This window comes from Triticum urartu, chromosome 1A (genome assembly GCF_056163025.1).
Source record: "Triticum urartu cultivar PI428250 chromosome 1A, HENAU_Tu73, whole genome shotgun sequence".
NCBI lineage: Eukaryota > Viridiplantae > Streptophyta > Magnoliopsida > Poales > Poaceae > Triticum > Triticum urartu.
This window is the reverse complement of record NC_141873.1, coordinates 589734192-589749072: the sequence shown is the minus strand read 5'-3', so window position 1 is coordinate 589749072 and position 14881 is coordinate 589734192.

Here is a 14881-nt window from a genome sequence, read left to right as displayed (position 1 = left end):
CGGACTTTAGCTTCGCTACCGGTGAGAAAGTCTCATCGTAGTCAACCCCTTGAACTTGTCGATAACCCTTAGCGACAAGCCGAGCTTTATAGATGGTCACATTACCATCCGCGTCTGTCTTCTTCTTAAAGATCCATTTATTTTCTATGGCTCCGTTCAACGGGCAAGTCAGTCAAAGTCCATACTTCGTTTTCATACATGGATCCTATCTCGGATTTCATGGCTTCTAGCCATTTGTCGGAATCCGGGCCCGCCATCGCTTCTTCATAGTTCGAAGGTTCACCGTTGTCTAACAACATGATTTCCAAGACAGGGTTGCCGTACCACTCTGGTGCGGAACGTGTCCTTGTGTACCTTCGAATTTCAGTAGGAGCTTGATCAGAAGTATCTTGATCATTATCATTAACTTCCTCTCTAGTCGGTGCAGGCACCTCAGGAACATTTTCTTGAGTTGCGCCATTTTCCGGTTCAAGAGGTAATACTTCATCAAGTTCTACTTTCCTCCCACTTACTTCTTTCGAGAGAAACTCTTTGTCTAGAAAGGATCCATTCTTGGCAACAAAGATCTTGCCTTCGGATCTGAGGTAGAAGGTATACCCAATAGTTTCTTTAGGGTATCCTATGAAGACGCATTTTTCCGACTTGGGTTCGAGCTTTTCAGGTTGAAGTTTCTTGACATAAGCATCGCATCCCCAAAATTTTAGAAACGACAGCTTAGGTTTCTTCCCAAACCATAATTCATACGGTGTCGTCTCAACGGATTTCGACGGAGCCCTATTTAAAGTGAATGTGGCAGTCTCTAAAGCATAGCCCCAAAAAGATAGCGGTTAATCGGTAAGAGACATCATAGATCGCACCATATCTAATAGAGTGCGATTACGACGTTCGGACACACCATTACGCTGAGGTGTTCCAGGCGGCGTGAGTTGTGAAACTATTCCACATTTTCTTAAGTGTGTGTGCCAAATTCATGACTCAAGTATTCTCCTCCATGATCTGATTGTAGAAACTTGATTTTTCTGTCACGTTGATTTTCAACCTCACTCTGAAATTCCTTGAACTTTTCAAAGGTCTCAGACTTGTGTTTCATTAAGTAGATATACCCATATCTACTCAAGTCATCAGTGAGGGTGAGAACATAACGATAGCCACCGCGAGCCTGAACACTCATTGGACCGCACACATCAGTATGTATGATTTCCAATAAGTTGGTTGCTCGCTCCATTGTTCCTGAGAACGGAGTCTTAGTCATTTTACCCATGAGGCATGGTTCGCACGTGTCAAATGATTCATAATCAAGAGACTCTAAAAGTCTATCTGCATGGAGTTTCATCATGCGTTAGACACCTATGTGACCAAGGCGGCAGTGCCACAAGTATGTGGGACTATCATTATCAACCTTACATCTTTTGGTATTCACACTATGAACATGTGTAGCATTACGCTCGAGATTCATTAAGAATAAACCATTCACCATCGGAGCATGACCATAAAACATATCTCTCATATAAATAGAACAACCATTATTCTCGGATTTAAATGAGTAGCCATCTCGAATTAAACGAGATCCCGATACAATGTTCATGCTCAAAGGTAGCACTAAATAACAATTATTGAGGTTTAAAACTAATCCCGTAGGTAAATGAAGAGGCAGCGTGCTGACGGCGATCACATCGACCTTGGAACCATTCCCGACGCGCATCGTCACCTCGTCCTTCGCCAGTCTCCGCTTATTCCGCAGCTCCTGCTTTGAGTTACATGTGTGAGCAACTGCACCGGTATCAAATACCCAAGAGCTACTACGAGTACTGGTAAGGTACACATCAATTACATGTATATCACATATACCTTTTCTTTTGCCGGCCTTCTTGTCCGCTAAGTATTTGGGGCAATTCCGCTTCCAGTGACCACTTCCCTTGCAATAAAAGCACTCAGTCTTGGGCTTGGGTCCATTCTTTGGCTTCTTCCCGGCAGCTTGCTTGCCGGGCACGGCAACTACCTTGCCGTCCTTCTTGAAGTTTTTTTTACCCTTGCCCTTCTTGAACTTAGTGGTTTTATTCACCATCAACACTTGATGTTCCTTCTTGACTTCTACCTCTGTTGATTTCAGCATAACAAATACTTCAGGAATGGTCTTTTCCATCCCCTGCATATTGAAGTTCATCACAAAGCTCTTGTAGCTTGGTGGAAGCGACTGGAGGATTCTTTCAATGACCGCGTCGTCTGGGAGATTAACTCCCAGCTGAGTCAAGCGGTTATGTAACCCAGACATAGTGAGTATGTGCTCACTGACAGAACTATTTTCCTCCATCTTACAGCTGAAGAATTTGTCGGAGACTTCATATCTCTCGACCCGGGCATGAGCTTGGAAAACCATTTTCAGCTCTTCGAACATCTCATATGCTCCGTGTCTCTCAAAACGCTTTTGGAGCCCCGGCTCTAAGCTGTAAAGCATGCCGCACTAAACGAGGGAGTAGTCATCGGTACGTGCCTGCCAAGCGTTCATAACGTCTTGTTCTGCAGGGAGAACAGGTGCGTCACCCAGCGGTGCTTGTAGGACATAATCTTTCTTGGCAGCTATGAGGATGATCCTCAGGTTCCGGACCCGGTCCGTGTAGTTGCTGCCATCGTCTTTCAGCTTGGTTTTCTCTAGGAACGCGTTGAAGTTGAGGACTACGTTGGCCATTTGATCTACAATACATATTGTAAATATTTTAGACTAAGTTCATGATAATTAAGTTCATCTAATCAAATTATTTAATGAACTCCCACTTAGATAGACATCCCTCTTCTAGTCATCTAAGTATAACATGATCCGAGTCAACTAGGCCGTGTCCGATCATCACGTGAGACAGACTAGTCAACATCGGTGAACATCTTCATGTTGATCGTATCTTCTATACGACTCATGCTCGACCTTTCGGTCTTCTGTGTTCCAAGGCCATGTCTGTACATGCTAGGCTCGTCAAGTCAACCTAAGTGTTTGCATGTGTAAATCTGTCTTACACCCGTTGTATGTGAACGTTAGAATCTATCACAGCCGATCATCACGTGGTGCTTCGAAACAACGAACTGTCGCAACGGTGCACAGTTAGGGGGAACACTTCTTGAAATTATTATGAGGGATCATCTTATTTACTACCGTCGTTCTAAGTAAACAAGATGCAAAAACATGATAAACATCCCATGCAATCAAATAATAAACGTGACATGATATGGCCAATATCACATGGCTCCTTTGATCTCCATCTTGGGGCTCCATGATCATCTTGTCACCAGCTTGACACCATGATCTCCATCATCATGATCTCCATCATCGTGTCTCCATGAAGTTGCTCGCCAACTATTACTTATACTACTATGTCTAACGCGTTTAGCAATAAAGTAAAGTAATTTACATGGCGTTTCTCAATGACACGCAGGTCATACAAAAAATAAATACAACTCCTATGGCTCCTGCCGGTTGTCATACTCATCGACATGCAAGTCGTGATTCCTATTACAATAGCATGAACATCTCATACATCACATATATATCATTCATCATTCATCACAACTTTGGCCATATCATATCACAAAGCACTTGCTGCAAAAACAAGTTAGACGTCCTCTAATTGTTGTTGCAAGTTTTATGTGGCTGAATTAGGGTTCTAGCAAGAACATTTTCTTACCTACGTGAAAGCCACAACGTGATTTGTCAACTTCTATTTACCCTTCATAAGGACCCTTTTCATCGAATCCGCTCCAACTAAAGTGGGAGAGACAGACACCCGCCAGCCACCTTATGCAACTAGTGCATGTTAGTCGGTGGAACCGGTCTCACGTAAGCGTACGTGTAAGGTTGGTCCAGGCCGCTTCATCCCACAATACCGCTGAAGCAAGATAAGACTAGTAGCGGCAAGAAAGTTGATAACATCTATGCCCACAACAAATTGTGTTCTACTCGCTCAAGAAGAACTACGCATAGACCTAGCTCATGATGCCACTGTTGGGGAACGTTGCAGAAAACAAAAAATTTCCTACGGTTTCACCAAGATCCATCTATGAGTTCATCTAGCAACGAGTGATCGGATGCATCTACATACCTTTGTAGATCGCGAGCGGAAGCGTTCAAAGAACGGGGATGAGGTAGTCGTACACGACGTGATCCAAATCACCGGAGATCCTAGCGCCAAACGGACGGCACCTCCGCGTTCAACACACGTACGGTCAGCGTAACGTCTCCTTCTTCTTGATCCAGCAAGGGGGAAGGAGAGGTTGAGGAAGATGGCTCTAGCAGCAGCACGACGGCGTGGTGATGGTGGAGCTGCAGTACTCCGTCAGGGCTTCGCCAAGCACTATGGAGGAGGAGGGGGTGTTGGAGAGGGAGAGGGAGGCACCAAAGGCAAAGGTGAGAAGTCCTCCATCTCCCCCACTATATATAGGGGGGCCTAGGGTGGGCGCCGGCCCTAGGAGATCCAATCTCCTAGGGGGGCGGCGGCCAAGGGAGGAATCCCTCCTCCCCAAGGCACATAGGAGGTGCCTTCCCCCTTTGGGACTCTTCCTTAGGGTTTCCCCCCACCCTAGGCGCATGGGCCCTAGGGGGAAGTGGCGCCCCAGCCCACTTTGGGCTGGATCCCTTCCCACCTCAGCCCATGGGACCCTCCGGGATAGGTGGCCCCACCCGGTGGACCCCCGGGACCCTTCCGGTGGTCCCGGTACAATACCGGTGACCCCGAAACTTGTCCCGATGGCCGAAATAGCACTTCCTATATATAATTCTTTACCTCCCGACCATTCCGTAACTCCTCGTGACGTCCGGGATCTCATCCGGGACTCCGAACAACATTCGGGTTACTGCATATACATATCCCTACAACCCTAGCGTCACCGAACCTTAAGTGTGTAGACCCTACGGGTTCGGGAGACAAGCAGACATGACCGAGACGACTCTTCGGTCAATAACCAACAGCGGGATCTGGATACCCATGTTGGCTCCCACATGCTCCACGATGATCTCATCGGATGAACCACGATGTCGAGGATTCAAGCAACCCCGTATACAATTCCCTTTGTCAATTGGTATGTTACTTGCCCGAGATTCGATCGTCGGTATCCCAATACCTCGTTCAATCTCGTTACCGGCAAGTCACTTTACTCGTACCGCAATGCATGATCCCGTGACCAGACACTTGGTCACTTTGAGCTCATAATGATGATGCATTACCGAGTGGGCCCAGTGATACCTCTCCGTCATACGGAGTGACAAATCCCAGTCTTGATCCGTGTCAACCCAACAGACACTTTCGGAGATACCCGTAGTATACCTTTATTGTCACCCAGTTACGTTGTGACGTTTGGTACACCCAAAGCACTCCTACGGTATCCGGGAGTTACACGATCTCATGGTCCAAGGAAAAGATACTTGACATTGGAAAACTCTAGCAAACGAACTATACGATCTTGTGCTATGTTTAGGATTGGGTCTTGTCCATCACATCATTCTCCTACTGATGTGATCTCGTTATCAATGACATCCAATGTCCATAGTCAGGAAACCATGACTATCTGTTGATCAACGAGCTAGTCAACTAGAGGCTTACTAGGGACATGTTGGTGTTTGTTATTCACACATGTATTACGATTTCCGGATAACACAATTATAGCATGAATAAAGACAATTATCATGAACAAGGAAATATAATAATAATGCTTTTATTATTGCCTCTAGGGCATATTTCCAACAAAAAGACCCAAAGAAAACCAATCGAGAAACATAGGAAACTAGAAAAGAACGACAAAAGAAACACAGAAACAAACAGAAAAAGACCACATGAAAAAAATGTCAAAACCACTACAGAAAAAAGAGGAATGAATACCACACGGAAAGCCGCTTCCCTAGGATTCATATTGGGCCGTCCCATCTGCCTCCCGCCAGAGGCGAGACCGAGTTAAATCTCAGTTCTCCCCTAAAAAGAGAGTTAAATCCCCAAATTCGGGCGAGACTTGGCAAACCGAATCGACACATCATCTTTTCAGGGTCCAACAAATCGGCACCACAACCCTTCCGCTCAACTCAACAACAATAGGTCATCCTTTTCTTTTTTTAGGTAAGCCACATGCATTTATTCATAAGCAGAGTTACATACCCACACGTAGCCACCATCTAGAGGCACTCATAACACAACTGGTACAATACTTTGCAAAAAGGACCCCACAAGAAAAGCAATGAAGCCCTTTAGGGACAAAAAGCAAAACCACCAACAGTCATCGCCTTACGCAAGAGCTTTGCCGGTGAGAAGGGAGACAACAACATGCCCACGACAGAAGAAACGCCATAGCAGACAAAGCTGCGTTGGCAGTTGATGAAGCAAGCCGCCATGCGACCTGAGACCTTGTGGCGCGTTGACCGGGGATCATCCCCGCGCTGTTCTACCCGGTGCTCGACCGAACTCATCTGACAACGTCGGAGAGAAGACTCAAAGTCACCTTACCGCACCTGCCTAACATGTGTTGAACCGGTTGTTTTCCAGATCAAGTCACCACCGCCGCACTCGAAAGAGAAAGGGCTAGTTTGGTTCGTGTCCTGGTGTGTTTTTGCCTGGCCTGGAGCGTGCCTGGGAATTTCCTCTAGCTGTTTGGTTGTTGTCCTCAAAGTGCCTGGGTTGGCCTGGCCTGGAATTGCTTGGAGGTGGTTAGCCTGATAGAGAAGCCAGGCAAAGTGTGTTAGCCTGGTCCAGGCGTGGGATTTCAAATGCCTGGGGGCTGCCTGGGACGATAAGTACAGAAAAAGCTACTGGTCAAGCCTGTAGATGGCCCCACGAAATGATTTTTTAATTCTAACAGCAGCCCCAGGCCAGGCCAAGAAGCAAACACCTACTAGGCCAGGCTGCCTGACCAGGCAGCAAAATACCTCATGCACACGTCCACGCCAGGCAGCATGTTTGCCCAGGCATGCAGCTGTGGACACAATCCAAACTAGCTCAAAGCACCATCAACCCCGCTGCATCCGGAACATAGCCACCAATCCACTCCATGACATTGCAGCACACGTCACCAGGACGGCAGGATTGAAGCACAAAGGGCCTCCACAAAATTGCTATCGCCGTTGTATCGACCAAGCTTGACCACCAAACATACCTGATCCACCGTCGACAATAGATGAAAGCACCATGCCAGAGAAGGATGAGGAGACACTTTATTCACAGCAGCCATGAACGTTTTGCGGTGCTTTCCTCCTTTGGAGGTGTTCTTGTTCTCTTCTTCTGATCAATGAATTTGGCAGTCCTCCTGCCAACGTTCGAAAAAAAAAACAGCAGCCATGAACGTCACAGGAGCAGCATCCATGGCCGGCAGAAACACTAAGCAACCTAGTCTAAATTGGGCGAGGCTTGCCTGCTCCGGGAAAATGCTCCCATCCGTGCTCCGTGGTGCGTGGCGCTCATCCAACGATCGCATGCTGCTGCCCTTCTTTTTATTAAAAACCCCAGCAATTAAACAAAACCAGTCGGCCGTGTCTCTTAATTAAACGCAGGAAAAGACCAGCCACTCGTTTCGTCTCTCTTATCCACTCACTTTCCCCACAGGCAAAGCAGTAGCTCTTCCACGGCCGGCGAACACCGCGATGTTGATCTGCTTGCTTGTCGGAGCGGGAGGGTTTGCTCCGTGCTCGTCCCATCGCGGCGCTCGTGAGCGAACTGCGCACCAACCCTGCGGCCACGACGTCCCTCGCCCCGCGCGGCGCTCGTAGGCGAGCTGCGCGCCGTTCCTGAGGCCGCAGCCTCCGTCGCCCGGCGCGGCGCTCGGCGGCGAGCTGCGCGCCGTTCCTGAGGCGGCAGCCTCCGTCGCCCGGCGCGGCGCTCGGCGGCGAGCTGCGCGCCGTTCCTGAGGCGGCAGCCTCTGTCGCTCGGCGCTTCGCTCGTTGTCGATCTGCGCGCCGTTCCTGAGGTTGCAGCCTCCTGTCGCCGGGCGCGGCGCTCGTCGGCGAGCTGCGCGCCGTTCCTTCCCGGCGCGGCACTCGGCGGCGAGCTGCGCGCCGTTCCTGAGGCGGCAGCCTCTGTCGCTCGGCGCTTCTTTCGTTGTCGATCTGCGCGCCGTTCCTGAGGTTGCAGCCTCCTGTCGCCGGGCGCGGCGCTCGTCGGCGAGCTGCGCGCCGTTCCTTCTCGGCGGTCACTTTCGTGGCCCTGTTTGTTGCGTTTGTCGCGCCCCAGCTACTGAGCTTCGTCCAGCACGTACCATAACATGGCTGCGAAGACTTGCCGTGGTTGAAGGTATGTCGTCCAATTACTCAAGTATATGACCGTTGTTCTTCTAATTTCTGAACCAAATGCTATTTTTGTCCGTGTGAGGTCGGTGAGATGCAAGCAACTATGCTTTTGGACAAGAACTGTGCTTTTGGTCTGACTTGATTAAGCTACGCATGTCAATGAACTAATATACATACGCCTTCTTAAATCTATGCTTTTGGACAGCAAGTATGCATTGGTCTCACTTAATTAAGTAGTGCATTCGATCGATATGCACGGACTCCCCATAAATCCAATAATATATTACAAGTTTTTAGTAAAGTAGAAAAAAAACATGAGTCTTTGATAACGATGACAGATTAAGTTGGCTTCTGTTGTTGGAAGAAGACTTGATTTTGACCTGTCATTGTACCAACGGATGGCTGCAGTGGGGCATTTGATGCTGGGTGTCTTATCATCATACCAATGGGGTGCTGTAGTGAGGCATTCGGAGTTGGGTGTCCTGTCATCGTACCAACGGATGGCTGCAGTGAGGCATTTGGAGCTTGGTTCATCGTACCAATGGACGACTGCAGTGAGGCATTCAGAGCTAGGTGTCCTCTCATTGTACCAATGGTTGGTTGCAGCGAGAAATTTGGAGCTGGGTGTCCTCTCATCGTACCAAGAGACGGCAATAGTGAGGCATCCAGAACTGAGTTGCATTGTTCTGAATAGGTATACACGTGATTTGTCGGAACTCCCAGATGACCCTGTGAGTAGTAGTACCAAAGGTTAGTGTCCATAAATCTTTAAAACGATAAAACTAAAATCTGAGTGTAGGTAGCTTATACCATTAAGCTATTGTAATGTTGCAATTCAGCTGGCAATCTTTGGTCTTGTCCATACATCGCCATAGGATTTAGGATTGGGTTGTACTGTGGTAGATATGCAGGCATTTGATTCGTAAAAACCTCCGAATGACCCTATAAAACATGGTGTGATAAATCTTGTATAACTTAAGTTTTTATGTCAGATCAAGTGTGAATTTATTTATACCATTGAGGTGCCATGAGGTTGTAGTGCTACAGGATTATCTACTTTCCTTTTCCTCTTTGATTTTGCTTTCTCTAAGCCACCAATAGGTCTACTTGTTGGGGAACGTAGTAATTTCAAAATTTTCCTACGCACACGCAAGATCATGGTGATGCACAGCAACGAGAGGGGAGAGTGTTGTCTACGTACCCACGCAGACCGACTGCGGAAGCGATCACACAACGTAGAGGAAGTAGTCGTACGTCTTCCCGATCCGACCGATCCAAGCACCGTTACTCCGGCACCTCCGAGTTCTTAGCACACGTACAGCTCGATGACAATCCCCGGGCTCCGATCCAGCAAAGCGTCGGGGAGGAGTTCCGTCAGCACGATGGCGTGGTGACGATCTTGATGTTCTACCGTCGCAGGGCTTCGCCTAAGCACCGCTACAATATGATCGAGGTGGAATATGGTGGCAGGGGGCACCGCACACGGCTATAGAACGATCACGGGGATCAATTGTGTGTCTAGAGGTGCCCCCTACCCCTGTATATAAAGGAGCAAGGGGGAAGAGGTGCGGCCAGCCCTTGGGCGCGCCAGGAGGAGTCCTACTCCTACCGGGAGTAGGACTCCCCCCCCAATCCTATTCCAAATAGAATTCCAAAGGTGAAAGAGAGAGAGAGGTGGCCGGCCACCTCTCCTAGTCCTAATAGGACTAGGGGAGGGGGGGAGGCGCGCAGCCCACTATGGGCAGCCCCTTTCACCTTTCCACTAAAGCCCAATAAGGCCCATATGACTCCCGGGGGGTTCCGGTAACCTCCCGGTAATCCGGTAAAATCCTGATTTCACCCGGAACACTTCTGATGTCCAAACATAGGCTTCCAATATATCAATCTTTATGTCTCGACCATTTCGAGACTCCTCATCATGTCCGTGATCACATCCGGGACTCCGAACAACCTTCGGTACATCAAAATGCGTAAACTCATAATAACTGTCATCGTAACGTTAAGCGTGCGGACCCTACGGTTCGAGAACAATGTAGACATGACTGAGACATATCTCTGGTCAATAACCAATAGCGGGACCTGGATGCCCATATTGGTTCCTACATATTCTACGAAGATCTTTATCGGTCAGACAGCATAACTACATACGTTGTTCCCTTTGTCATCGGTATGTTACTTGCCCGAGATTCGATCGTTGGTATCCAATACCTAGTTCAATCTCGTTACCGGCAAGTCTCTTTACTCGTTCCGTAATACATCATCCCGCAACTAACTTATTAGTTGCAATGCTTGCAAGGCTTAAGTGATGTGCATTACCGAGAGGGCCCAGAGATACCTCTCCGACAATCGGAGTGACAAATCCTAATCTCGAAATACGCCAAACCAACATCTACCTTTGGAGACACCTGTAGTACTCCTTTATAATCACCCAGTTACGTTGTGACATTTGGTAGCACACAAAGTGTTCCTCTGGCAAACGGGAGTTGCATAATCTCATAGTCATAGGAACATGTATAAGTTATGAAGAAAGCAATAGCAACATACTAAACGATCGGGTGCTAAGCTAATGGAATGGGTCATGTCAATCAGATCATTCAACTAATGATGTGATCTCGTTAATCAAATAAGAACTCTTTGTTCATGGTTAGGAAACATAACCACCTTTGATTAACGAGCTAGTCAAGTAGAGGCATAGTAGTGACACTCTGTTCGTCTATGTATTCACACATGTATTATGTTTCCGGTTAATACAATTCTAGCATGAATAATAAACATTTATCATGATATAAGGAAATAAATAATAACTTTATTATTGCCTCTAGGGCATATTTCCTTCAGTCTCCCACTTGCACTAGAGTCAATAATCTAGTTCACATTGTCATGTGATTTAACAGCAATAGTTCACATCACCATGTGATTAGCACCCATAGTTCACATCGATATGTGACCAACACCCAAAGGTTTTACTAGAGTCAATAATCTAGTTCACATCGTCTATGTGATTAACACCCAAAGAGTACTAAGGTGTGATCATGTTTTGCTTGTGAGATAATATTAGTCAACGGGTCTGTCACATACAGATCCGTAAGTATTTTGCGAATTCTATGTCTACAATGCTCTGCACGGAGCTACTCTAGCTAATTGCTCCCACTTTCAATATGTATCTAGATTGAGACTTAGAATCATCTGGATCAGTGTCAAAAACTTGCATCGACGTAACCCTTTACGACGAACCTTTTTGTCACGTCCATAATCGAGAAACATATTCTGACCGCTGTCTAGTGATCTACTCCTAGATCACTATTGTACTCCCTTGCCAAATCAGTGCAGGGTACACAATAGATCTGGTATATAGCATGACATACTTTATAGAACCTATGGCCAAGGCATAGGGAATGACTTTCATTCTCTTTCTATCTTCTGCCGTGGTCGGGCTTTGAGTCTTACTCAACTTCACACCTTGTAATACAGGCAAGAACTTTTTCTTTGACTGCTCCATTTTGAACTACTTCAAAATCTTGTCAAGGTATGTACTCATTGAAAAAACTTATCAAGCGTCTTGATCTATCTCTATAGATCTTGAAGCTCAATATGTAAGCAGAGTCTTTCTTTGAAAAACTCCTTTCAAACACTCCTTTATGCTTTACAGAATAATTCTACATTATTTCCGATCGACAATATGTCATTCACATATACTTATCAGAAATGTTGTAGTGCTCCCACTCACTTTCTCGTAAATACAGGCTTCACCACAAGTATGTATAAAACTATATGCTTTGATCAACTCATCAAAGCGTATATTCCAACTCTGAGATGCTTGCACCAGTCCACAGATGGATCGCTGGAGTTTGCACATTTTGTTAGCTCCCTTTGGATCGACAAAACCTTCCGGTTGCATCATATACAACTCTTCTTCTAGAAATCCATTCAGGAATGCAGTTTTTACATCCATCTGCCAAATTTCATAATCATAAAATGTAGCAATTGCTAACATGATTCGGACAGACTCAAGCATAGATACGAGTGAGAAACTCTCATCGTATTCAACACCTTGAACTTGTCGAAAACCTTTTGCGACAATTCTAGCTTTGTAGATAGTAACTCTACTATCAGCGTCCGTCTTCCTCTTGAAGATCCATTTATTTTCTATGGCTTGCCGATCATCGGGCAAAACCATCAAAGTCCATACTTTGTTCTCATACATGGATCATATCTCAGATTTCATGGCCTCAAACCATTTCGCGGAATCTGGGCTCATCATCGCTTCCTCATAGTTCACAAGTTCGTCATGGTCTAGTAACATGACTTCCAGAATAGGATTACCGTACCACTCTGGTGCGGATCTCACTCTGGTTTACCTACGAGATTCAGTAGTAACTTGATCTGAAGTTACATGATCATCATCATTAGCTTCCTCACTAACTGGTGTAGGTGTCACTGAAACAGTTTTCTGTGATGCACTACTTTCCAATAAGGGAGCAGGTACAGTTACCTCGTCAAGTTCTACTTTCCTCCCACTCACTTCTTTCGAGAGAAACTCCTTCTCCAGAAAGTTTCCGAATTTAGCAACAAAAAGTCTTGCCTTCGGATCTGTGATAGAAGGTGTATCCAATAGTTTCCTTTGGATATCCTATGAAGACACATTTCTCCGATTTGGGTTTGAGCTTATCAGGTTGAAGCTTTTTCACATAAGCATCGCAGCCCCAAACTTTCAGAAACGACATCTTTGGTTTCTTGCCAAACCACAGTTCATAAGGCGTTGTCTCAACGGATTTTGATGGTGCCCTTTTAACGTGAATGTAGCTGTCTTTAATGCATAACCCCAAAACGATAGTGGTAGATCGGTAAGAGACATCATAGATCGCACCATATCTAATAAAGTACGGTTATGACGTTCGGACACACCATTACATTGTGGTGTTCCAGGTGGCATGAGTAGTGAAACTATTTCACATTGTTTTTAACTAAAGGCCAAACTCGTAACTCAAATACTCTTCTCTACGATCGGATCGTAGAAACTTTATTTTCTTGTTACGATGATTTTTCACTTCACTCTGAAATTTCTTTGAACTTTTCAAATGTTTCAGACTTATGTTTCATCAAGTAGATATACTCATATCTGCTCAAATCATCTGTGAAGATCAGAAAATAATGATACCTGTCGTGAGCCTCAATATTCATTAGACCACATACATCAGTATGTATGATTTCCAACAAATCTGTTGCTCGCTCCATTGTTCCGAAGAACAGAGTCTTTAGTCATCTTGCCCATGAGGCATGGTTCGCAAGCATCAACTGATTCATAATCAAGTGATTCCAAAAGCCCATCAGCATGGAGTTTCTTCATGCGCTTTACACCAATATGACCTAAACGGCAGTGCTACAAATAAGTTGCACTATCATTATTAACTTTGCATCTTTTGGTTTCAATATTATGATTATGTGTATCACTACGATCGAGATCCAACGAACTATTTTCATTGGGTGTGTAACCATATAAGGTTTTATTCATGTAAACAAAACAACAATTTATTCTCTTACTTAAATGAATAACCGTATTACAATAAACATGATCAAATCATATTCATCCTCAACGCAAACACCAAATAACACTTATTTAGGTTCAACACTAATCCCGAAATTATAGGGAGTGTGCGATGATGATCATATCAATCTTGGAACCACTTCCAACACACATCGTCACTTCACCCTTAACTAGTCTCTGTTTATTCTGCAACTCCCGTTTCGAATTACTAATCTTAGCAACTGAACTAATATCAAATACTGAGGGTTTGCTATAAACACTAGTAAAGTACACATCAATAACATGTATATCAAATATACTTATGTTCACTTTGCTATCCTTCTTATCCGCCAATCACTTGGGGTAGTTCCGCTTCCATTGACCAGTCCCTTTGCAGTAGAAGTACTTAGTCTCAGGCTTAGGACCAGACTTGGGCTTCTTCAATTGTGCAGCAACTTGCTTGCTGTTCTTCTTGAAGTTCCCCTTCTTCCCTCTGCCCTTTTCTTGAAACTAGTGATCTTGTCAACCATCAACACTTGATGTTTTTCTTGATTTCTACCTTTGTTGATTTCAGCATCACGAAGAGCTTGGGAGTTGTTTCCGCTATCCCTTGCATATTATAGTTCATCACGAAGTTCTACTAACTTGGTGATGGTGACTAGAGAATTCTGTCAATCACTATCTTATCTGGAAAATTAACTCCCACTTGATTCAAGCGATTGTTGTACCCAGACAATCTGAGCACATGCTCACTAGTTGAGCAATTCTCCTCCATCTTTTAGCTATAGAACTTGTTGGAGACTTCATATCTCTCAACTCGGGTATTTGCTTGAAATATTAACTTCAACTCCTGGAACATCTCATATGGTCCATGACATTCAAAACGTCTTTGAAGTCCCGATTCTAAGCCGTTAAGCATGGTGCACTTAAACTATCAAGTAGTCATCATATTGATCTAGCCAAACGTTCATAACATCTGCATCTGCTCCTGCAATAGGTCTGTCACCTAGCGGTGCATCAAGGACATAATTCTTCTGTGCAGCAATGAGGATAAACCTCAGATCACGGATCCAATCCGCATCATTGCTACTAACATTTTTCAACACAATTTT